Genomic DNA, 25,293 nt, shown 5'->3' on the forward strand with positions numbered 1-25,293 from the left:
ATAATAGTGAATGTATGAATTTACATCTGTAGGTTTTCTATACACTGAGTATTTGAAGCCATTTAGAGTACGGTGAACATTTGCATCCAAAAATGAAAGACAACCATCACGTTCTTCCTCACAAGTAAAATTAATGGAAGGTACCAAATTGTTCAGTTTAAAGAGAAATTCATTTACATTTTCGGTTAGAGGCCATATGCAAAAAATATCATCTACATATCTAAACCACAGAACACCATAAGGCAAAATATTAGGTAAAAATTTGGTTTGAAAAAAACTTCATTTATAAATTACTTAAAACAGGCAAAAGAAGATTTCCCATTGACATACTAAATTTTTGTGTATAGAATTTGTCATCAAAAGTAAAAACAGAATCACAAATGCAGAGTTTAACCAGTTCTAAAATATTACGAGTGGACGAGGGTAAATCATAATTATCTAAAAATTCAGCTAAATATTCAAGCAAGTCATTTATGGGTACTTTTGTAAACAGGCATACAACATCAAAACTAATAATTTTTAAACTTAAAATTAATAGTTGTGCTATTTAGTTTTTCTATCAGATCTACATTATGTTTAATATTAGGATTCGAAATGCTTCCTACTAAAGGTGAAAGAATCTAAACCAGCCATTTTGAAAGCTTTTAAGTACATGACCCAACAGAGCTGATAATTGGTCTAATGGGGTACCAGGTTTATGTGTTTCAACAAGACCATGCAAGTAAGGTAAAGTTGGAGATATTGTTACAAATAGTTTAATCAAATCTTTATTATTTTTTAAGATACTCTTAACCTTCTTATTAAAATGAGAAAGCACACGTTCAGATGGATTTGATGTCAGTAGTTATTAACATCACTCAGCAGTAAGTACAGTTTATCTTTGTAATCTTGCTTATTTAGTATAACCTGCGTTAGACTTATCAGCTTTCGTAAAATGAAGTTCGTCATTGTTTTTCAGCTTTTTGTACACTTTTAAGAATCTTAATGGTACATTTGAATAGGAGGGGAATTAATTTACACCATAGATAAAACCTTTAACAAGATTAAGATTGTCACCAGATGTATTACCAAATTTTTCTAAATTACAAAAGGCTTCAGATATACTAACAAAGTCATGTGTAGTGGATGTTACAGAAAAACTCTAAATGACTTCAAATACTCAGTGTATAGAAAACCTACAAATGTAAATTCATACATTCACTATTATTCTAACCATAGCAATCAAGTTAAGAAGGCTACTTTTTCTTCCATATTTTCAAGCCTTACGTATCTGCAGCCCGGAATTTCTTCAGGAAGAATTTGAAAATATTTTCAACATATCGGAAAAATTTAAATACCCTAAATATTTTATTGAAAGTGCTTTACAAAAAGCACAACAAAAAACTTTATTCTGTAACTACGAGAATGGCTTTTAATAATGATAATGTGCTCGTTTTACCATATAATGACCTCTTACGGAGGGTTCCAAGTTTTTGCAAGAATTTTAACATTAATGTTGTTTTTAAATTCTCTAATACACTGAAAAACATACTAATAAGGAATTCTCCCAAAGTTTCTCAGGGCTGCATTTACGGGGTTCCTTGCATGAACTGCAAGTGTTTTTATATCGGACAATCTGGGAAAGGACCGGACACCAGAATTAAACAACATATAGATATAGTGTGAGAACGGGACAAATGTCGAATGCTTTGTTTTTACACATTAATCATTTTAATCACATGATTCATTGGGAGGGGGCAAAAGTTGTTTTATATTGTAATAATATAACTCGTAGGAATATATTGAATCTGCTTTTATTAAATATCACAGTGACTTAATGAATGTAAGCCAGGGTATGTATAAACTGGACCCATTTGTTGTTAACGAGATTTGTGTAGGGTTGTTTCTTTTTGTTAATCACCGTGTTGAGCTGTTCTGTACCTGCTGTACTGGTTTTAACCGGACTTTGAATACTTGTTTTTCAATTTTTTTCAGTTTTTTATGTATACTTTGTTAGATGTTCTCTGTGTTTTTAGCATTGTACCTCGAAAATGTGTTGAAATAACACGAAAGCGCTCGGTACTCCTTCTTTTATTTTTCCTATGGCCTTGGCTATATATATATATAATATATATATATATATATCATATATATCTATATATATATATATATATATATATATGTGTGTGTGTGTGGTGTGTGTGTGTGTGTGTATGTATATATATATATATCACACATCTACAGGCTCCCCTTCCCTTTGGCGACGCGAAAAAGAAAGGAAGTGGGATTTTCTTTCACTTACGTATTGCAGGCTATTCATTTTCTTGTAAATATTAATAGGAAAGAATCATTTAACTCGTTCTTAGAACGCTTTTGCTCTGTAGCTTGAAGATAAAGTTTATGTTCATCTTTTACACGAATATTTAGTCATTTCAGACTTCTTCCTAAAATTGCAAAAGCAAGAGATATGTACAAGTGCGTCAGGACTTGCAAGGTTTCCTTACCTCCCATCTAGATTATGAAATGGCGGATGACGTGTCGGTAGGATGTACATACGTGTTCATAAAGGTTGTTGAAATTCACATGAATCTGATTGCTGGAGTCATAATTACATTCGTATATACGTACGTACATCCGCGACATATGCAATATTGTTCATATATATATATATATATATATATATATATATATATATATATATATATATATATGCATGTGTCAGAATAAGTCTGAAACGAAGTGAGCCAAGTTACAATCAAACTATGACTTGCCAGGTAGAAATCAGCACTGTTGGGGGGGTGGGGGGCGGTTAAGACGTTACTAGCACCCAAGGGCAACAAAGGGGGGTGGGTTTTGAAGGGTTTCAATGAAACGGGGCTGGTTCTGTCCATAGACTTAGTAATTAAATAACTTTGCGAATTTATCATTGTAATTTCAGTGTACATATGACTTACTACCTGGAAAAGAATAATGTGGGAGTTAAACATCAATGGCACTAAAGGGGGCAGGGTGGGGAAGGGGCTGGTTACAGAGAGGGAGTAAGAAGGTAAGAAGGGAAGGAAGTGAGAGAGAGTAGAGTGGGTGTTAGGGAGAAGAAAGAACGAAGAGTCAGGGAGGGTTGGGGGGAGAGGGAGACAGTGAGTGAAGGAAAGATTGGGCTCATGGATTCGCAGAGGAACTACATTCGCATATAGCAGAATACAACAAATGGTTGTTGAAGAATCGAAAATGAAAATTTAGAAATTTAACACAAACTTCACAATTAAAACATTTCACAGGCCAGGACGCATAAAACATCCATGTAATCAGTGAATGTGCAGAAAATATAAGTTCGCATGTAGCCAAGTATCACGAACTGAACATTTTTTGCCTGCCCGAAGCGGAATTAGTTTTGGCCCAATTCTTGACTTTTTACATTTCTTTAGTTGGACAAAACCTACTACAAAGGGGTATTTGAGTACCTTTGGAGTTTTGGAAATTGGTATTAGAAACACGTGCATAAAGTACTCAGTTGTAAAATGTGTCTTAATAATTATGCAACTGTACTGTGTTATTATATCGCCCATGCATTTTGATTTACCTGTTATAATTGGTCGTGCCAGCCAAGTTATTTGTTTTTATTTGAATTCTAAAAGAAGGTTCATTCATTCTAAAAGTACATATGTAACTTACTCTTTTTTTCCAATGATGTTTATATTGCTTTCGTATTTATTCGTTGCAGCGTGAATCTACAATCGTCGTTCAATAGCGCTTTCATTGCGGTTTACTTTAGTCTGTATTGTTAAGACGACAAATTGTTTTATAGTAATGGTCTCCGTTATAAAATAAACACAAATTGCCAAATATGCTTCTCGAATCGTCTACTCTTAACAGCACATAATAAAAATAAAAAATATAATAAAATTAATAGAAATAAAAATTGAAATAAAACTACTAATAATAAAAATTAAAATAAAATTAACAAAAATAAAAATTGAAATAAAACTAATAATAATGAAAATAAAAATAATAAAAATGAAGATGATAAAATAAAAATAATAAAAATTAATGCTTTCACCAAAGTTTTCAGTTTATGTTTTGCATTTTGTTAGCTATTCTTGTTTGTAATCCCCTTCTAAATTAAGTTGGACTTCGGTTACCTTTGTACTCTTCTTTCGTAATTAGTTCCATTCACCTTAGCTCTGATGCATCTAGAGGAGGCTGGTGATAATGAAATTGGAGTTGCTGAAACTTGTAACAGATGTTAGGGCTGTTTGTTGCAGATGACAGTAAAGAAATCGTTTGAACTTTTTGAAAGCTTGGAATTTATCATCGAATATTTTAGTGAGTTAGAACTGTCGGTCGACGGAATTTAAAAATTGGGCTTACACATTAAGGCTCAAGAATACTTCCGAAAGACTTTTTGAGACCATTGACTTATCCACAAATGAAAGTTGTTAAAGATTTTCATTACACGACTTATCGGGAAGCAGGATATTACATTGTTTAGTAATGTATAAAACGGTGGTATTTAAAGAATTTGAATTCGAAGACAAACTTTGTACTGAAAAGAAACCACGGAGACTTTCCTAAGACGTTTGCAAGAGCGCGTACTGTTCTGCATGGTCTAAGAACGCCGCGGCTTACGAACCACTCCAGAAGACAAGCTTGACATTATTCACTTGGTTACACGGAAAACTATTTATATTAATGTACTACAAATTACAAAATCATACGCCGTAATGATACCAGATCCTTACCTTTCCCCATGTCATGAAAGGAACAGAAACCATATCAGACAGTGAAACTAATTATGTCTTAGTTTAACCAGACCACTGAGCTGATAAACAGTCCTCCTAGGGCTGGCTCGAAGGATTAGATATTTTTACGTGCTGAAACTAAGTTTTTACCTAGCAACGGGACCTACAGCTTCTTGTGGGATCCGAACCACATCGAGAAATGAATTTCTATCACCAGAAATGAATTCCTCTGATTTCGCGTTAGCAGAGCGGAGAAAGACAGTGAAGTAACATAGCATATTACAGTACATATCAATGAGGCTTTGAGAATTATGACTCACCTTGGCAGGCGCCTAGGATGGACGTTCTCTCTCCCGCGGCCTTCAAGGAAAGGGGACTACGCGCTGTCATGCACTGGGGCTCTCTGTGGGTGTCTTGTGATTTGGGATTTTCCTCCGAGGACGAACTTAATCCTTTTTTTCCTATTTGGAATGTATGCTCCTTAAAGGTTATAACACTGCTGTCTTTTCCTTTGTATAAATAAAATGTTTTTCTAGTGTTGTGATAAGTATATGTGGCTTCATGCAATTTCTTTACAATAATTGTTGCATATCAGATATTTATTTTCATTTGATGAAGTTTCGATTTGCTGAACTTTTTTTTTCTAGAGCCCCGATTTAAATTATCTGATTTTTTGTGGATTGATGCGGAATTCTACTTTTTCACTATTTGTTTGAAGATTATCTTTTTTTTGTATGTTTTATGAAAATATATTTTCTGTATTCATTCGGTTACAAATTTTTTTTTTCCAACGGATTAGGTCATGGCATTTCTAATTTACTTCTCGCTGAGTAATCAAAACCTATCTCTAACTTTGGCTTTAGGAATTCATGGGAATATTTTATTATCACTTGATCATGACTTAGGATTCGACAATTGAATTTTCTTCGGTAGAATCGAATCGTAAATGTTTCTCATTTCAGTTGCGAATTATTTCCCTGATGAATTATTATCCCGAGTAAAGTAATATTAATATATTTGGTCCATTGTGGCACAATTTAGCATTCTGAGAACGAATTTCCCCTGTATTTATTTTGTTAACTGAATGAAAACGCACTTTATTTAATTCGGATGTTGATGAGTCATCCTGGTCCAGTCGAACTTTATCTTTCCTCTTAGTGTTGATTGTTTGAACTTGAGCCTTAAATCTGGCCGGGGGAACGAGGGTAGTGTACTACACCCTCTAGGAGGAGGGTGTTAATGCTTTGGTATAAGACGCTTAGCAGTCTCATTTTTATTTATATATTTGTTTATCTGTCTCGACTTAAGAACGCAATGCCCTCTCTCCGTCGTGCAGCATCTTGTCAATTTCCTTCACTCTTCCAGCCACGTCAACTCTCAAGCACTTTTTCTTATTGGTGGTTCGCATTTTCGTACTCACTTGTTATTTCTGAGTCCCTCACACTTGATTATACCTGATTTGAATTGATCTTTTTACACCTGAAAAATAGAAATATAGATTACGTACAGCAGTTGTTAGAAGTAGGGAATGACTCAGTATTGTTGATTTATGAATGTAAACAAAATGTTATAATATTATGGTTCCGGTTACGATTGTTATTATTAGGGAACATTTCATCAACCAACAACACATGTTCAATGATATTTTCCTTTTTATCTGGCAGGGTTCCTTGGTTCCCTTAAGAAACAGGAAAGACTTTTTTTTTTTAAATATGATGGTGTAATATTGCAAATAGGAACGCTGTAACACCAGCCATAGTTAGTTTGTGACAACGCATACTAGTAGCAAGGAAATCATAAAGATATTATGGCTAAAAGTAACAATAACAAATACAAAGCAATGATGATCATTGTATTGATAAAGATGTGGTGTTGAGTCCCCAATGTGCTTCCCTGCAGTAGAGCAAATGATATTTTCGTTTACCAGAATCTACAGTATTCATTACAGCTAGAAGACATTTCCATCACTGTGCCAGGCAAACCGGCATATGAGAGAGAGAGAGAGAGAGAGAGAGAGAGAGAGAGAGAGAGAGAGAGAGAGAGAGAGAGAGAGAGAGAGAGAGAGAGACAAAGTGTGCCTAGGATTGCGGTCTAAGAATGGTTCCCTCTGATGTGGCTGAGAGAATGTGGTAAGATTTGTGAAGAAGTTTCTAGGGAAGTGAATCTTGGTCTAGCTGGATTTGAATAGGGAAAATATGGGTGTTTTGGCAAAATTGTCATGTCCATCTGAGGAGAGGCTGACAAAACCTCCGGTGTTGTTATAATTTCCCGTTCCTCATGTAAACGAGCAATCTCCCACCTACATTTGAACGAATGTAAAATCACAACTGGATGATGATGTCGAAAAATAATGATATAGTAGCTTATGAACGGTGCATTTAATAGTATTTCTGTTAACAATAACGTTAGGCAGACCGTCTCGAAGCCCTTTGGTTTAGAAAATACCCCAATAGGGCACGTCGCAAATGTATACCCAAGAAAAATAATCAGCACTCCATTGAAACTACATCCAATCACTTCATTGCATACGCCCTGCAACATTTCCTCTTAAAATGTTCGTCGATATCTGTAATATCCTTATTTTAATGCCCTTTCGTTATATATATTTTTTTCATTCTTCGTGTTGTTGTTGACGTACTACTTGTTTATGTCGTTGCCCGCCTTCCGGTGGCTTTACGCTTTGGGAAACATCACGAGAGTTGTCAAGGACTGACCTTGGTGAGAACAAAATAAAAGTTGTTCCTAAAAGTTGGTTTACATTTTGTGGCCCAAAAAGATGTCCTTCACATAGGACGCTTTCATGTATTTTGTTGCCATTTTCGATGTTGTTGTTTTGGCTTCGAAAGCGTTTCCGGAAGAGTTGCGAATTGTGAAAAACTTGAGTTTAGTCAGTTTTTCTTTCCCGGCGTTTTTTTAATTTTATTTTTTTATTTCCCAAATTACTGTTGGAGCTTTTATTTGTTGCTTCATCTTCTCTCTCCTCGTCGAGAGAGAGAGAGCATATCTTAGCTTAACCAGACCACTGAGCTGATTAACAGCCCTCCTAGGGCTGGCCCGAAGGATTAGATATTTTTACGCTGCTAAGAACCAATTGGTTACCTAGCAACGGGACCTACAGCTTATTGTGGGATCCGAACCATTTTATATCGAGAAATTAGTTTCTAATCACCAGAAACAAATTCCTCTGGTCCCAGGTTGGCAGAGTGGGCGGAGAATCGAACTCGGGACTACCGGATTGGTAGGCGACCACGTAACCCACTTTTCCAACGGGGAACTAGAGAGAGAGAGAGAGAGGTAGGTTTAGGTAGTCTACGTGAGCATGAGAGACTTTCTTTAGTTAAACGGACAAAGCACGTCATTAAATTCTTCTCCGCGCATATTACAGAATGTAAGGTTGATGACAATATACCTTATAATGTGTCCGATTCAAAGAACCAGCCAAGCGTTTAGGAAATGTGGTTGGCAGAGAGAGAGAAAAAAAAGTACGCACGCGCAGGACAAAAATCTCGAGTGTATTGCAAAAGTTAATGAAAGTGCATTCTTGAAGGAAATAGAAATACACATATTTAAAAGTGGTGCGTATCCGCGTCATATCACACAAGAGGAATGTCAATGAAAGGCCGGTCTTAGGTTCGTCGAGGACGGTCAAAGATTGGCTGATACACTCGTTCGCAAATTGAATTTTCCCTTCTGCAGGGGCAGACTGCTTCCAACCTGGCTTACTGGTGGAAAGGTTCCTCTGGAAGTGTATAACCCACTCCATTGCATGTTTTCTTTCCTCCACCTTGCTTTCCTCTCTCTCCTAACGATTGTTTCGGTGTAAGTGCGAAGTTTGCTTTCTGTTACAGTTACACCTTCCAAACCTCTTTACTATGAAAATAAAGATTCAGCCGTGAATAACCTCGTACTAGGTCCCACCGTATGGCCATTGGCTTGACTACATTCTATTTCTTTCTATTGCAAGTTTACCTGGTTCGTTTTATGTAGGCTCATGTCGATGACGTATTATTATCTGAATGTATACCGTAATGAAGTAATTTTTAATTGATGCAAAATCATGGACAAGATGACGCATAGCAACATAGTGCATTTAATATGTTGTAAGTACAAATATCCATATCATTTATGACGGGTTAGGCACACTAGTAATTATTCTTTGTAAGTGAGTTTGTGAATTTATCTATTAGTAGGCGAATATATATATATATATATATATATATATATGATATATATATATATATATATATGTATATATTTATATATTATAATTTATATATGTTATATATTTATATATATATTATATAATATATATATATATATATATATTGATATATATATTATGTATACTATATATATATATATATATATATATATATATATATATATCTAATGTATAGATATGTAAGTTCATATGTTTGGCATTAAGATTGTATATAAATTTTACCAAAACATTTTATCAGTAGTACCTCAAGCTATAATTGGCCTCTTAATTAGAAACAAAATTTTTCCAAAAACTAAACTTTGCCACATAAAGCTTGGCAAGACATGAGTTATAATGATTTTACTGACAGGTTACTTTGCCCCAGTCATAATAATAATATAATAATAATAATAATAATAATAATAATAATAATAATAGTAATAGTAATAATGATATGGCAGAATTCACCGAATCAATCTTATATATTATCTTTTAAATATTATCTTTTCTATTTTTCTTATTACTAGAAAAGATAATATATAAGATTAATTCGCTTAATTCTGCCATTTTATTCAACAGAATTTGTTTAAAAGAGGGTCTTCTTCCAAAATAATAATAATAATAATAACAATAATAATAATAATAATAATAATAATAATAATAATAATAATGATGACGGTGATGATGATGATAATAATAATGTCTTTGCTTATGAAAAGGCGGTAGTGACGTTATCACGTGATAAATTCACTCGATCGTCAGTGCTTCTAAAATTTCCACTGCGCAGATGACCCCATTTAGAAATTTACGAACCCGAGGATAAACGTCCATTGATATTAACGTTCAAAATGAGCCCTGCCTTAATTGAAGTAATCCCGTTCGGTTCGTAATCTTTCCTGACCTGTTTTCCTTTTCTCTCTTCGATTTGTTGATTACTTGAAAGGAAGATTAGGAATCTGTTTCCGCATTCTGCGGCAGAAGAGCAAAGCAGAAGAAAAAAACAAAATGGATAAAAGAAAAAAAAAAAAAAATAAACGCAACGGCAGCATTTCAGTGTTTAGGAATTTTTCAAATCTGGAGCTTGAATAGGATATCAGATTGAATAGCTCTCTCTCTCCTACTCTCCCTCATCCGATTCTCGGCTCTCTCGTCTCTCTCTCTCCTCAGCGCTCTCTCTCCTCTACTCTCTCTCTCTCTCTCTCTCTCTCTCTCTCTCTCAAAAGAGAAAGATGGAGAAAAAGCGATATCCATTGTTTTTGGTATGCCCCTTGGAGAGATACACCTGCGTATGGATTTTCATACAGTCCCTAGGATAACCCCCCCCCCTTTCCCCCACTCCTTCCAGTAAAGCAACATTTGGATGGTTTGTTTAGTCATCAGAGCAACCAGATGCCAGGCTGCACAGGTTCTTCGATCCACCAAATTCGACACTGGCGGCTGTTGGGTTGTAGGAAGCTGCTGCTGCTGTGGCGGCTGTAGTGCAGGAGAAACGGGGAGAGTAGCTTGCGGCATTCAGCATCGTCAGCATCGTCAGCAGCAGGTAGCAGCAGCAAACGTCAGCATGCATATAGAGGAGATTCGGGTTACCAGCTTTAAGCCTTTTGTCGGAGATGAAGCCAACTGGGATGCCGCCGCCGCCGAGCAGCTTTGCTTTAAACGAAGAATTTTGCTTCAGTCATGCACCTTAATGGCCCCCGTCAATCCCCTCCCTCCGCGCTTCCTTCACAAACCCCTCCCCTTCCCCCTCCCTCAACCCTCCCTCCGCCCCTCCCTTTTGTCTACTGCTCCTCCTCGCCTCGGCAGATATACCCTCGACGTGAGATCAGGGAAGGGGGGCGGGGGTGGGGGAGAGAGGGGGTAGGTGAGGCAGATCATTTAAATTGCGTGCAGTGAATCGTTACGGATTTTTTTTTTCATTTGGACAGAGCGCAGGTACGCGTATGCCGAGGAGGCGGAGACGTCGAAGGTTCAAGAGGTCCGTGACGGCTGTGTACATACGAGTACACTCTCGGTCAGAGGTCTTCACCTCGGATTTCTTCTTCACTCTGGCCCCACAGCTCCACTGCGAACTCTCTGCAGGGGTTTCCCGAAGGGCATTTCGCATCCAGGCTTTGTTAATGGATATAGCGTCATTCCATTCATTATGTTGCAGATGATTAAACGGAGCTTATGACACCTGTTATGCTGCTTTATAGTTTTCTGTAGAACTTGCGACGGCTTTGTGCGTCCGCCCCCCCTCAGATCCTACCAACTAATGTGACTAGAGGGCTGCAAATTGGGGCGTTGATCATCCACCCTCCCTTTATCAAACAAACAGAATTGCAACCCCCTAGCTTTAGTAGTTTTTATTTCATTTAAGGTTAAAGTTAGCCATAATCGTGCGTCTGGCACCGCTATAGGCCGCCACAGGCCCGTAGCTGATCTCACACGATTGATATAATAAAGGGTCATCGCAGGTCGTATCCCAGCGGCGTTCATGGATGGTCAACTATTATCCCATAGTAGATTCACATCAACCGTGCATTTGATGTCTAGGCCAGTCCCTTACGACGCTCCTGATTGGCTATTGATAAGTCAATCACAGGAATGGAAACTCAGTCTCTCTCGAGAGTTCACATGGATAGGATTTATGTTCCACCTCTCCTGAGGGATACGTCTTTCAAAAGTATCCTTCAGGAGAGGTGGAACATACATCCTACCTATGTGAACTCTCTCGAGAGACTGAGGAGAGTTTCCAGCCCTGTGATTGGCTTATCAACAGCCAATCAGGAACGTCGGAAGGGATTGGCCTAGACATCAAATGCACGGTTGATGTGAATCTACTACGTAAAGTAATAACCAAGTATAATGTTGCTCAGCTTGTCTATCATGAAGCAATTTGTATATATTTATAGAAATATATACTGTATATTTCTATAAAACGTACCATTCCCTTTTGTCCTGTATGCGTCGTGTGTTAAAGCAATCATGTGTTCTCTGTATTTCTTTTTTGGGTGAGATTTGTAGACTTCATTCACGCCTCCATTTTGGTTATGATGCACTTCAGTTGAATAACAGGATCTTAATTCATCGTTTATTTTATTATATCTATATATATACATATATATATATATATATATATATATATATATATATATATATATATATATATATATATAATATAATGTGTGTGTGTTACAGACACATAGCGAAACCATGCATGTCACGAACTGCCTGAAATTTCAGGCAGATAGCAAAATGCACTCAGGGATATTTGATCCCCCAGGGGCCAGTACTGAACACAGCGAAAACGTGTCGGCAAGTCGGTTTCACCATGTTTAGTACTATCCCCTAGGGGCGGATCAAATGTCCCTAAGTGCATTTCGCTGTCTGCCTGAAATTTCAGGTAGTTGGCGAAATGATTCCTGTAACACACACACACACACACACACACACACACATATATATATATATATATATATATATATATATATATATATATATGTGTGTGTGTGTGTGTGTGTGTATAAATATAATTATATTTATATGTAGTTTTGTATGTATATTTATGTATAAATATATGTGTATATATATGTAATCATCAATAAGTCACCAAACAGCACGTGACAATTATGTACGTAGATGGACACATGAAAGGTGAAAAATTAAATAGCAGGTACCAAGCGCTTTAGTGTATTGTATACACTACTTCGGGGCACAAAGTAAAATGAATAAATAGAAACATAAACAAGAGACCATCACAAAACAAAGATCAAGGCCATTAACAAGCAAACCATCATTATAAATTGTCACTATCAAATAAGTAAGAATACTTTAAAAGTTGTTAAGAACTGAAACTGCAGTTAATATAACAGGCTGTTGCTAAAAGGTGACATTGTATTTCCCTACAATTTTATAAACAAGGTAACTACCTCAATAAAAAACCTAAACTCAGATTCATAAGTTCATTGGTAAAATGCTTAGTAAAGGCAGATTCAATTATGTTTCTTTTTGCAATATGGTACAAAAAATGACTCCAGATGAATTTTTCCAGTCTAGGAAATAGATTAAATAAAATACCGAGAGTTTTTAATCGACAAATCTTTGCAGAAAGCTAGAAATATTTTTTGTTCCAGTAACAATAGGGAGCCTTTTGTGAGAGAAAATATTTTGACCCTACCGTATAATTTAAATCTTTCGTTTATTCAAAAATTACTGAAAACTTTCAAGATAAATTTGGTATACAAAAATTCAGGAACACTTCAAAATATCGTTGTGCGTAATTCCCTAAAACCAATTAGTGGCTGTATTTACAAAATTCCTTTTGCTGGGTGTAATTACAAATACCTTGGTCAAACTGGTAAAGAACTAGATTGCCGTCTAAATAACACTGTTATGTAGAAGTTTACTCTCGACGCGGTTCGGAAGTCACGTAAAACCATTGGTCCCGTTGCCGAATAACCGCTGGTTCCATGCAACGTAAAAGCACCATACAAACAAACAAACATCGTTATGCAGTTCGAACAGGTCAATTGACAAGTGCATTATTTGTACACATGAATGATTTTAACCACCGTATAGACTGGAAAAATTCATCTGAGGTCAGTTTTTGTAAGCATATTGTAAAAAGAAACATAACTGAATCTGCCTTTATGAAGCATTTTAACAATCAACTTATGAATCTGAGTTCAGGTCTTTTTAAATGAGATAGTTACCTTGTTTATAAAATTTTAGGGAAATACAATGTCACCTTTTAGCAAAAGCCTGATATACTAACTGCAGTTTCAGTTCTTAAGCACTTTTAAAGAATTCTTACTTATTGTTTGGTTGTGACAAAATTGCAACGATGGTTTGCTTGTTAATGGCTTTGATCTTTGTTTTGTGATGGTTTCTTGTTTATGTTTCTATTTATGTATTTTACTTTGTACCCCGAAGAGGTGTACGCAATACACGAAAGCTCTTGGTACCTGGTCTTTAAATGTGCGTGTGTGTGTGTATATTATATATATATATATCATATATATATATATATATATATATATATATATATAAAAGTATAGTGTTTAGAGAAAGTTTTAGGTTGAATTTGTATCCATTTAACGTTTTAAGTTACGCTTCCATGTAATATATATATATATCTATATATATATATATAGATATATATATATATATATATATATATATATATTATATATATATATATATATATAAACGTATAGTGTTGAGAGAAAGTTTTAGGTTGAATTTGTATCCATTTAACGTTTTAAGGTTACGCTTCCATGTAATTCATTTATGTACATGTTTTTTGTATCTATAGTTTATTAGACTATATTTTGATATCTTCCTGTTTTCTTTATTTTACTAGACATCTGTTCTTTTGTATTTTTTCTTCGATTTTTTTTCTGTGGCTATTACGTGAATAAAAGCAGTTTCATTGGTTCTTCTCGATAGGATGGACTAGCGGAGAACAAAAAGGATACTGATAGGATAAAAGGACGATCTCTCTCTCTCTCTCTCTCTCTCTCTCTCTCTCTCTCTCTCTCTCTCTCTCTCTGAATTTTTACACGACAGAAAACATAGTTATCGCAAACGATGAGAAATCGGATGAAGCTAAGGTGATATTCGGTGTGCCACAAGGTACGGTGTTAGCTGCCTTACTGTTTGTTATTATGATTGCAGACATAGACAGTAATGTTATGGACTCGGTAGTGAGTAGATTCGCCGATGACACAAGAATAAGTAGAGAAATTACTTGTGATGAAGATAGGAACGCGCTACAAAGAGACCTTAACAAAGTATATGAATGGGCAGAGGTAAATAGGATGGTATTTAACTCTGATAAATTTGAATCAATGAATTATGTAGAGATAGAGAAGGAAAGTTATATACATATAGGGGACCTAATAATGAGACAATCACAAAATAATAAGGAAGCAGTTAAAGACCTTGGTGTGATGTTGAATAGGAACATGTTATGCAATGATCAAATAGCAATTCTATTGGCAAAATGTAAAGCAAAAATGGGAATTTTTTACGGCACTTCAAAACAAGAAAAGCTGAACACATGATTATACTTTATAAAACGTATGTTGGTAGTCCACTTGAATATTGCAATATGATATGGTACCCACACTATCAAAAGGATATTGCACAAATAGAGAGTGTACAAAGGTCCTTTACAGCTAGAATAGAAGAAGTTAAGGATCTTGACTACTGGGAAAGACTACAATCTTTAAAATTATATAGTCTAGAAAGGAGAAGAGAACACTACATGATAATTCAGGCATGGAAACAGATAGAAGGAATATCCGAAAACATCATGGAGCTAAAAATATCAGAAAGAGCAAGCAGAGGGAGATTAATAGTGCCCAAAACTATACCAGGAAAAATAAGGAAAGCACACAGGACATTAATCCACTACGCACCAGCATCGACAATGCAGCGTCTATTCAATGTGTTGCCAGCTCATTTGAGGAATATTATCAGGAATGAGCGTAGATGTGTTTAAGAATAAGCTCGACAAATATCTAAGATGCATCCCAGACAATCCAACATTGGAAGATGCAAAATATACCGGAAAATGCACTAGCAACTCTCTGGTAGACATTAGAGGTGCCTCACACTGAGGGACCTGGGGCAACCCGAACAAGATGTAAGGTAAGGCAAGGTCTCTCTCTCTCTCTCTCTCTCTCTCTCTCAAGTTTGACCTGCATTTTCTATCTCTCTCTCTCTCTCTCTCTCTCAAGTTTGACCTGCATTTTCTCTCTCAAGTTTGACCTGCATATTCTCTCTCTCTCTCTCTCTCTCTCTCTCTCTCTATTCTCTCTCTCCTATTTCCTCTTCCCTCTCGGCCCTCCTCTTTCCTTAAGCTTCATTCTCTCTCTCTCTCTCTCTCTCCCGCTCTCTCTCCATTTGGCCTCATTCTCTCTCTCTCTCCTCTCTTCCTTCTTTCCCTTCTCTACCTCTCTCTCTCGCTCTCCTCCTATTTGGCCTACATTCTCTCTCTCTCTCTCTCTCTCTCTCTCTCTCTTCTTCGCTCTCCTCCTCTCTTCTCCTATTTGGCCTCATTCTGTTTCCTCTCTCTCTCTTCTCTTCTCCGCTCTCCTCTTTCCTCTCGCTCTCTCTCCTATTTGGCCTACACTCTCTCTCTCTCTCTCTCTCTCTCTCTCTCTCTCTCTCTCTCTCTCTCTCTCTCTCTCCTATTTGGCCTACATTCTCTCTCTCTCTCTCTCTCTCCTCTCTCTCTCTCTCTCTCTCTCTCTCTGAGAAGGGGACATTATTGATTTGGGGGAAGTGTCAAGGTCGGCGAGGGTGGCACCATTGGGTCTGGGGCGTTTCATATCCTTCTGTGGAAGTTCGTCTTCGTCTTGTTCGTTGTTGTTATTGTTTTTATGTTGTTGTTGTCGTTATTGTAATTGTTTCGCTTTTTTCTCTGTCCGTACGTTTGCTGATATTTAGAGGGTTTTTCTCGTTTTATGCTTTTAGTGTTGTGTACTGTGTTGCTGTTTTTGTTAAAACTGTTGTTTTTTTTTAATTCATTTTTTCTGCGTTGGTTTTGTCCGGATTGTTACTGTTCTGTTATAGTTTATGTATATTGTTTTTTATCTAATTCTTTTTTTCTTATTTGCATTGTTTTTTTTTTGTCTGCTGCTGTTTTCTTTGTCATTTATATTGCTGTTTGTATGTTTATTTCAATTTTGCGGTATTACGTTATCACGTGCAGTAAAGTCCAGACTTTTTTTTTTCGTTCGGGTTATATGGCTGGCTATGATTAAGGAACATCGTTAGCCTTGTTACATGTTGTCTTTGGTAACCATAACAAAGTATCCTCTAGTCCAAAGTATGTTGTTTGCTCTCTTTATATGTTGTAACTTTTTTTTCCATTTGGGTTGCTATTATGCAATTGCCAATGATTAATCAGGAACATCGTTACAAGTCCTAGTTACATGGTTGTATTTTGGTAACCCATAACAAAGTATGCCTCTAGTCCAAAAGTATGTTGTTTGCTCTCTTTATATGTTGTAACTTTTTTTTCCATTTGGGTTGCTATTATGCAATTGCCAATGATTAACTAACGTCTTTATTCTAGTTGCATGTTGTCTTTGATAATCATTAAAAAGTATCCTCTAGTCCAAAGTATGTTGTTTGCACTTATTTATATTTTATAGCCCGCCCAGTGCATATAATCACGAATACTTTCATTACTTTCCTAAGTAGTCTCTCTCAATTATGTGGTCTCCAAGCACTAGCCTTACAGTGAAAGCAAAGGTAATTAATGATAGTGAAAAGAAGTTGCCGAGATTGATGGAATAATCTGAAAGTTTGTTGAAGGATACCATTTGAAGTGAACACAATAATAAGTAAAGTTACGAAGATTAAAAAGCGTCAGGAAGATTTACGGATGTCAGTGTTATGAAAATATTGGATTCGCAAAGGTATTAGGGATTAACAGAGTCAGCCAACCAGAGCCAATATATAAACATACTTACATATACAAAATATAATACTATATAATATATATATAAATTATTAGTATCTCTATTATTATTATATCTTATATATAATATATATGTGTGTGTGTGTGTGTGTGTGTGTGTGTGTGTGTGTGTGTATTATATATATTTATATATATGTATGTACGTTTGTATGTATGTATGTTTATCTATTGGTTCTGATTGGCAGACTAAAGCATCCTTATGAAATAATTTAACAAGATCACCAATTTCTTGTAACGGGGTGGATAAGAAGACAATAGGGCATGTCCCTTGTTCAAATGTTCGTACCCGGGAAAATTTTCGTCATATAAATATATATATATATATATATATAATATATATATATATATATATATATAGTATATATATATATATATATCAAACACGTCTACTTAGTAAGATATTAACAAATACGAATGCATGTTTCTCTCCCTATCTCCCTACATCAAAAGAAAAAAAAAAGTATAACGTTGGGTTTTTACTGTCACTAAAGTTTGAGATCTTCAAAAAGTTCTGAGAATTTTTAATTGCAATTTTTCTAAGTACAAGCTCCATAAGAATCAATGGCAGTAGCTACACGTGTGTGCATGAAGCTAGTTTACACAATTGACATAGTGAGTTGACTTTAATTCCACTGCTCTAGTAACAATTGGCACGTGTGACATATTTTGGGTGGTGGGGCTTGGTGGTTTTCCTAACTTGCGTAGAATCCCCTTCGTTTTATCGACCTTCCTACTCCGTCTTCCATTCTTTCGAAATCAGTTCCATTTCATGATGAAACGCGTCAACATACGGATAAGTTGAGGGATGTTTCACTTGTCATCATTGAAAGTTCGTGTGCCTCAAATAGTGTCCAAGAGAGAAGCCAGTAGTCTGTAAGCATGAATTGTATTCCTTTTTTCAGGATTTGGGAGTTTGATGTTAGCGATTGTTGGATAGATTTATGGGATTACCAGTTTAAATATTTTTTTCTGGCATACGGTAGTCTCCATAAGAAAGGTGAGGGACCAATAGATATTTGTAAGGTACTATATTCTCTCCTAGGGCAGGTGGCTTTAAGAAAGCAACAAACCTGTAGATATATGAAAGGTAGATATTTTCACAGGTCAGGTGGCTTGAGAAAGGTGGTGGACCGATAGGCATTTAAAAGTAGAGGCTCTTCATAGTGGAGGTGGCTTGAGAAATGTTGTGGACCGATAGGCATCTATTAGGTAGATGCTTTTTAGAGGCAGGTTCTGTAAGAAAGGCAACAAACCGATTGGTTTTTTTTAAAGTAGGGGCTCACGTGCAGGAGTTTGAGAAAAGTGACAGACTGATAGAATCTGAAAAGTGGAGGCTTTCATAGGCCTAGCGTTTTAAGAAAGGCGACAGATCTATAGGCATCTGAAATGTTATCCCATAGGGCAGTTGGCCTGAGGAAAGTGACTGACTGATATTCATCTGGAAGCCAAAGGCTTTCATAGAGTAGGTGGCTTAAGAAAGGTAACAGACCAATAGACATCTGAAAGATAAAGGCTGTCATAGGGCAGATGGCTCAAGGAGGTAATAGACCAATAGACATCTAAAAGTAGATCCTCCTCTAGGGGAGGTGGCATAAGTTTACCAATCGGCATCTGCAAAGTATAGAATGATGGACTGACATCAGATTGATGGATAGACATCAGAAAGGTAGCTGCTCTCAGAGAGCAGAAAGATTAAGAAAAGCTACGGACCAATAGACATATGAAAGGTAGAGGCTCTTATAGGGAAAGGGCGGAAAAAAAGGTGAAGGACCATTAGACAATTCAAGTAGAGGCTCTCATAACGCTGGTGGCTTAAGAATGACAACGGACTGATAGACACCTGAAAGGCAGATGCTCTCATAGGGCAGGCCACATAAGAAAGGCGACAGGGCAATAAACATCTGTAAGGTAGGGGTTCTCATACGCATGTGGCATAAGAAAGGCAACGGGCCGATAGCCATCTGAAAGGTAGGTGCCTTAAGAAAGAAAATGAGAGACTATTGAAAGGTAGGTTCTATAATATGTTGGGCAGGTGGCTTGAAAACGATGGACAAATAAGACTAAAAGGGTGACATTCTCATCTGAAAGTTTGACACTCTTAAAGGGCAGGTGGCTTTTGAAAGACAATAGACAGTTAGACATCTGAAAGGTACAAAACTGTCATAGGGTATGTGGCCAGGGCGTGTGGCCTAAGAAAGGTACAAAACTGTCCTTGGGTAGGTGGCTTAAGAATGGGAACAGACCAATAGATATCTAAGGGTAGACGCTTTCTTATGAAAGCTGATGGACCAAGACACATCTACCAAGTAGATGCTCTCATAGGGTAGGTGGAATAAAAAAAGGTGATGGAAAGATAAACACCTGAAAGGCAGATGCTTTTATGGGGCAGGTGGCTGAAGCAGGGCAACAGACAGCTTGACACCTGAAAGGTAGACGCTGTTCTAGGGCAGATGGCAAGAGAGGCATTGAACTGATGGTTATCTGGTGCTCTAATAGGGTGAGTGACCTAAGAAAGGGAATGGAATGATAGACATCTGAAAGTTGACACTGATAGGACAGGTAGCCTAAGAAAGGGAATGGAATGATAAACATTTGAAAGGTACACACTGTCATAGTCCAGGTGGCTTAAGAAAGGCAACGAACCAATAGACATCTGAGAGGTACAAAACTGGCGTAGGGCAGGTGGCTTAAGAAAGAGAATAGAATGATAGACATCTGAAAGAAAGAGAATAGAATGATAGACATCTGAAAGGTAGATGCTCTTATGGGATAAGTGGCTTAAGGAAGATGACGGACAAATAAGATGCCTGAAATGTGGACATTGTCTTGTGGCAGATGGCTTAAGAAAGGCAACGGACTGGTAGACATCGAAAGCTAGACATTGTCATAAGATATGTGGCTTAAGTAAGGCAATAGACTAATAGACATCTAAAAGGAAGATTCTCTCTTATGGCTTAAAAAAAGTCAGTGGACCAATAGATGTCATAGATGTAGAGGCTCTCGTGAGGCAGTTGAATTAAGAAGGTCTGAAAGGCAGGTGGCTTAAGAATGGCATCAGACCGATAGACGTGAAAGGACAAGGGTCTCATTGGACAGGTAGCTTAAGAACGTTGGCAAACCGATAGACATCTCAAAGGTAGACACTCTCTAAGGGCAGGTGGACTGATAGATATCTGAAAGTTTAACACTATCATAGGGTGGGTGGCTTAAAAAAGACATTAGACTAATAACATATAGATGCTCTTATAGGGGACTGATAACTTATAGATGCTCTTATAGTGGAGATAACTTAAGAAACACAACGGACCAATAGACGTGTGAAAGGAAGAGGTCCTCGGGCAGATTGCTTAAGAAAGGTGGCAGATTGACAGATATCTAAAGGGTAGAGGCTTTCATACGGAAGGTTGCTTAAGAAAGACGACAGAGAATAGATATCTGTGAGTTAGAGGCTCTCATAAAACAAGTGGCATAAGAAGGGCAAGAGACCGATAAACATCTGAAAGGTAGTGGCTCTTATAGTGCAGGTGCTTAAGAACGATGGACTGATAGATGAACCAATAAATAACTAAAAGGTAGACGCTGATATGGCAGGTGGCTGAAGAAAGGTAACAGATTACTAGCCATCGAAAAGATAGATTCTCTCATAGGGCATGTTTCTTAAGAAAGGTACAGCAGGTGGCTTAAGAAAGGTGAAGGGCCGATAGACATCGGAAAGGTAGAGTATTGTATAGAGAACAGGTGGCTTAAGAATGATGGACTGATAAATGGACAGATAAACATCCAAGCAGTAGACACACTCACAAAGTAAGTAACAAGAGAAAGGTGGCAGCCTAATAGACATTTGAAAGGTAAACACTTTGATAGGGCAGGTGACTTAAGAAAGGCAGTAGACCAATAGATATCTGGAAGGCAGATGTTGTCAAAGAGCAGGTGGCTGAAGTAAAGCATCAAACTGATAACATCTAAAAGGTAGACACTTTCATAGGCCAGGTGGCTCTAGAAAGGCAATAGACAAATAAGTTTGAAAGGCCTAGTAAGATGATGGGTTCCTAAAAGGTAAATGTTCTCATAGGGCTGATGGCTTAAGAAAGGCTCAATGGAAAGTAGGGGTTTTCACAGGGCAGATGGCGTAAGAAAGGCAACGGACTATGATAGACACCTGAAATTTAGATGCTGTCATAGGACACGTGGCTTAAGAAAGGTGACGGACCAGTAGGCATTTGCAATGTGAAGGAGCTTATAGGGTAGGTGGATCAAGACATCTAAACAGTAGATGCTCTTAGAAGACAGGTGGCCTAAGAAATGTAACGCCAACAGACATTTGATAGGTAAAGTCTTATGTAGTGTAGGTCGCTTAAGAGTGATGAACCGATAGACATCTGAAAGGTTGATGCTGTCTTAGGGCAGATGGCTTAAGAAAAGCGATGGACTGATAGACATCTGAAAGATAGATAGTCTCTTATGTAGTTTAAGAAAGGTGAGGAACCAACAAACATCTGAAATGTAGATCCTTTCACAGGACAGATGTCATAAGAGACACGAGGAAGGCTATCGACCGATAGACATCTGAAAGATAGTCTCTCTCATAGGGCAGGTGGCTTAAGAAGGGCGATGGACCGATAGTCTCTGGAAGGTAGAGCCTCTCCTGCATGTTGCGCGAACGCATCATGAGGCCTGGGAAGGATGGTGGTATCCCCGAAGCCCGAGTCCTCCCTGACAGCAGACCTTTCCCTCCTGCCCCGATAAGGTTGGGGTAGGCCTACAGAGAGGACAACTTTAAAAAATCCTGGCGTAAGTCTCTCTCTCTCTCTCTCTCTCTCTCTCTCTCTCTCTCTCTCTCTCTCTCTCTCTCTCTCTCTCAAAGAAAGTATGCAAAAGAACTTTTCGAGTTGGGGTGGGGTCACATCTACCAAAAATGCAGATATTTTTTTCTTCGCAAAAAGAAATAATATGAGTCGGTAAATAGGTGCCGATATGTCAATTACAGATGTCAGTTATGCGGCAACCATTTGATGAAAAATTTTTGCAAGTTTTTGCTCCCGTGTTTCAAATATTTATGCGCAGTGAGCGTATTGACTTTTCGCACATTGATCTCGAGTAATGTTTTTTGTGTGATGTTATTACATTTCCAGATCTTTGGTCTTCATATTTTTTCCACACTTTGAAACTTCTTGTTAAGCAAAAGTCTGTAAGTACTTCATGTTTGTGTGCGTGTCTGTTTGTTTGTAATAACGTAGATTAAAAGGTAATCGTTGGATGACTTGCTTCCCCTTTGCTCTCAGTCTATGCTCTGCTTTTATTCTCTCCTTCATTTATCCACATTTTATATCTATCCCTCTTCCCAGTTCCCTACACGTGTTCCACCCCCCTTTAAAAAAATGTGATGAAATGGCTCCTTGTATAATGAAAAGACAGTAGTATATTGTTTTTAGCAATTTTCAATTTTCTCTCTCACCATACATATTTGTTTAGGGGTGATTTGATTTATATATGTATATATATATATTATATATATATATATTATGTGTGTGTGTGTGTGTGTGTGTGTGTGTGTGTGTGCAGAGAGAGAGAGAGAGAAGGGGGGAGGGGAGGTTTGGTTTGTCGTGCAGTGCTGAATGGTTTACCTCGCAAGATTCGAACTCAGGTCCAGTGCCTTCATCAGAATCCTCATTTATTGATCTTAAAAGCAGGTCATCCGTGAGGCTCTGTGGTCTTGATGGGATCTGCATGAGATGATCTCCATACTTAGATCGTGTGAAAAAAAAAAAAAAAGAACCGGTGGGTCTGTTTATCACTTTTATTCTGAGAATTAGAACCTTAGGCTGGGTTGTGGTATTCTGAAGGTGGGAATGGGTATCGAAAGATGCTTCAGGCTTCTTATCCTATAGTAGATTCTCATCAACCGCTCCTGATTGGCTGTTGATAAGCCAATTACCGGGCTGGAAACTCTCAGTCTCTCTAGAGTTCACATGGGTAGGATCTATGTTCCACCTCTCCTGAGGTATACGTCTTTCAGGATGGGTGGAACATACATCCTGCCTATGTGAACTCTCGAGAGAGAGTGAGAGTTTCCAGCCCTGTGATTGGCTTATCAACAGCCAATCAGGAGCGTCGTAAGGGACTGGTCTAGACATCAAATGCACGGTTGATGTGATTCTACTATAAGTCAGCCTACAGTAAAGCAGTATTATGGAAACTTTCCGAAGGGATGGAGTGAAGGGAACTCTTCAGTGCTAAGGATGATTTTGTCCGTGTGAACTGTGTATTGGTAGAGCAATTATCAAAGAGAGAGAGAGAGAGAGAGAGAGAGAGAGAGAGAGATGAGAGCATGGAGGAGATCGAGAGAGAGAGAGAGAGAAGGGGTGGGAATGGGATACTATAAATGTGTACAGTATGACTGACCTTTGGCTCATTGACCAAAATTAATTCTATAGATAAACGAGTATGGGAGATACTGCTTGATTTAATGGGTAACGAACCGATTCAGATTTATCTGGAAAAACGACAGAAAAAAAAGTCAACTGCCATTTGTTTTCCCCCAGTATGGTTATTGTATCCAAGTGCAAATGATGCCATATAACTATCGTTTTGTGTGTGTGTGTGTAAGTATAGTGTACAAGTACCTATTTAGGATGAATTTGGTAGCAGTTGTGATTACCTTTGTATTTCGTGTGAGGTAAGATAAAGTTGCCAACAAAATCTCTCTCTCTCTCTCTCTCTCTCTCTCTCTCTCTCTCTCTCTCTCTCTCTCTCTCTCTCTCTCACGTCGAGATCTTGGTTCCATCTGTGTCAAATCTTTTAGTCCCACGGATGATCTTTTAAGTTTTTCTACATGGGCCTCACAACATAATGTTGTTGGTGCAGACGAAATCTCCATAGTTTAAGCATCATTTTATCGCCGTCTTTAAGTACTTGTTAAAAATTAAAAATGATTATCTGTAAGAAATGTGCTTGAAATTGACTAATTGTATTTTATTTTGCAAAAATATCATCCCTCACTTTATATGTAATTGAAAGTCTTATGTCGTGTTGCTCTGTTTGTGTGTGTGTGTGTGTGTGTGTGATATTCAGATGCGGAGTATGTTTATATTTTTGTATATAATTATTTACAGAGGATATTAAAATTGACTAAGTTGTCAACTCTTTCAGCCCATGTCTTTTTGCTTAATTGGTATTTGGTTAGGGGTAGTAGTAGAAGCTATCGTCAGAAGTCGTGGAAATTCAGTCGTTTACGACCTAATTATTCGCGAATAAAGTTTAAAGTATTAAACATTTTATATGGGTGGAATGAATGTTTCATGAATATATTTCCCACTTTTTTACGTGGGAAGCTTCTCGTCCTTTCTTTTAAAAAGGCTTTGGAAATTCATTTTAGATTCTGGAGTAAAGGTATGGCTTCCTTTACAGATTTCTCTGTTACACTTTACTGTATAAATATTAGATGAACAGTCATTTTAAGCCGAATCGTGCATCTCACGAACAGGAATTAAGCAAATTTACTGTCTTGTTTATATTGGAACATTTGCCACACTAGGCATAAAAGAAATCAAGAGTTGCAGAAGACAAAGTGTGCTGCCAATTCAGCCGCATTCGGGTGTCACTGTAGAAGGACAGTGTTGTAGTCGTAGAGGATAAGTCTGAGGACTTCATATTTTTTCCGATTTTTTCCTGGTGAACTCTTGGTATTTATAGCAAGAAGTTTTACCACTTGGTCTCTTATTTGTCACTTTTTTTAAGTTGTGTTTAATACACAAACAAACTTTTTCGTTAAGAGATTTTTCACATTCACAATTGATCCCTGATTCCCTTTCCTGCCGAGAACAACCAGTTTCGCTGAACAGCTGCACCAATATGCAGTAACTGCCTCTCTGTCGAACCTCTCGGTTCCATAGGTCATT

General features: G+C 37.3%; 1 protein-coding gene across 1 annotated transcript in view; it reads right to left on the reverse strand.

The window, feature by feature from the left end:
• The window catches only part of LOC135200377 (uncharacterized), a 431,815-nt gene that overhangs the window by 383,166 nt on the left and 23,356 nt on the right, over positions 1-25,293 (reverse strand). Inside the window, exon 2 of the mRNA XM_064229004.1 lies at positions 5,039-6,197. The gene's annotated coding sequence lies outside the window, so the exon portion shown is untranslated. The remainder of the gene's footprint in view (positions 1-5,038; positions 6,198-25,293) is intronic.

Source organism: Macrobrachium nipponense, chromosome 23 (genome assembly GCF_015104395.2).
Source record: "Macrobrachium nipponense isolate FS-2020 chromosome 23, ASM1510439v2, whole genome shotgun sequence".
NCBI lineage: Eukaryota > Metazoa > Arthropoda > Malacostraca > Decapoda > Palaemonidae > Macrobrachium > Macrobrachium nipponense.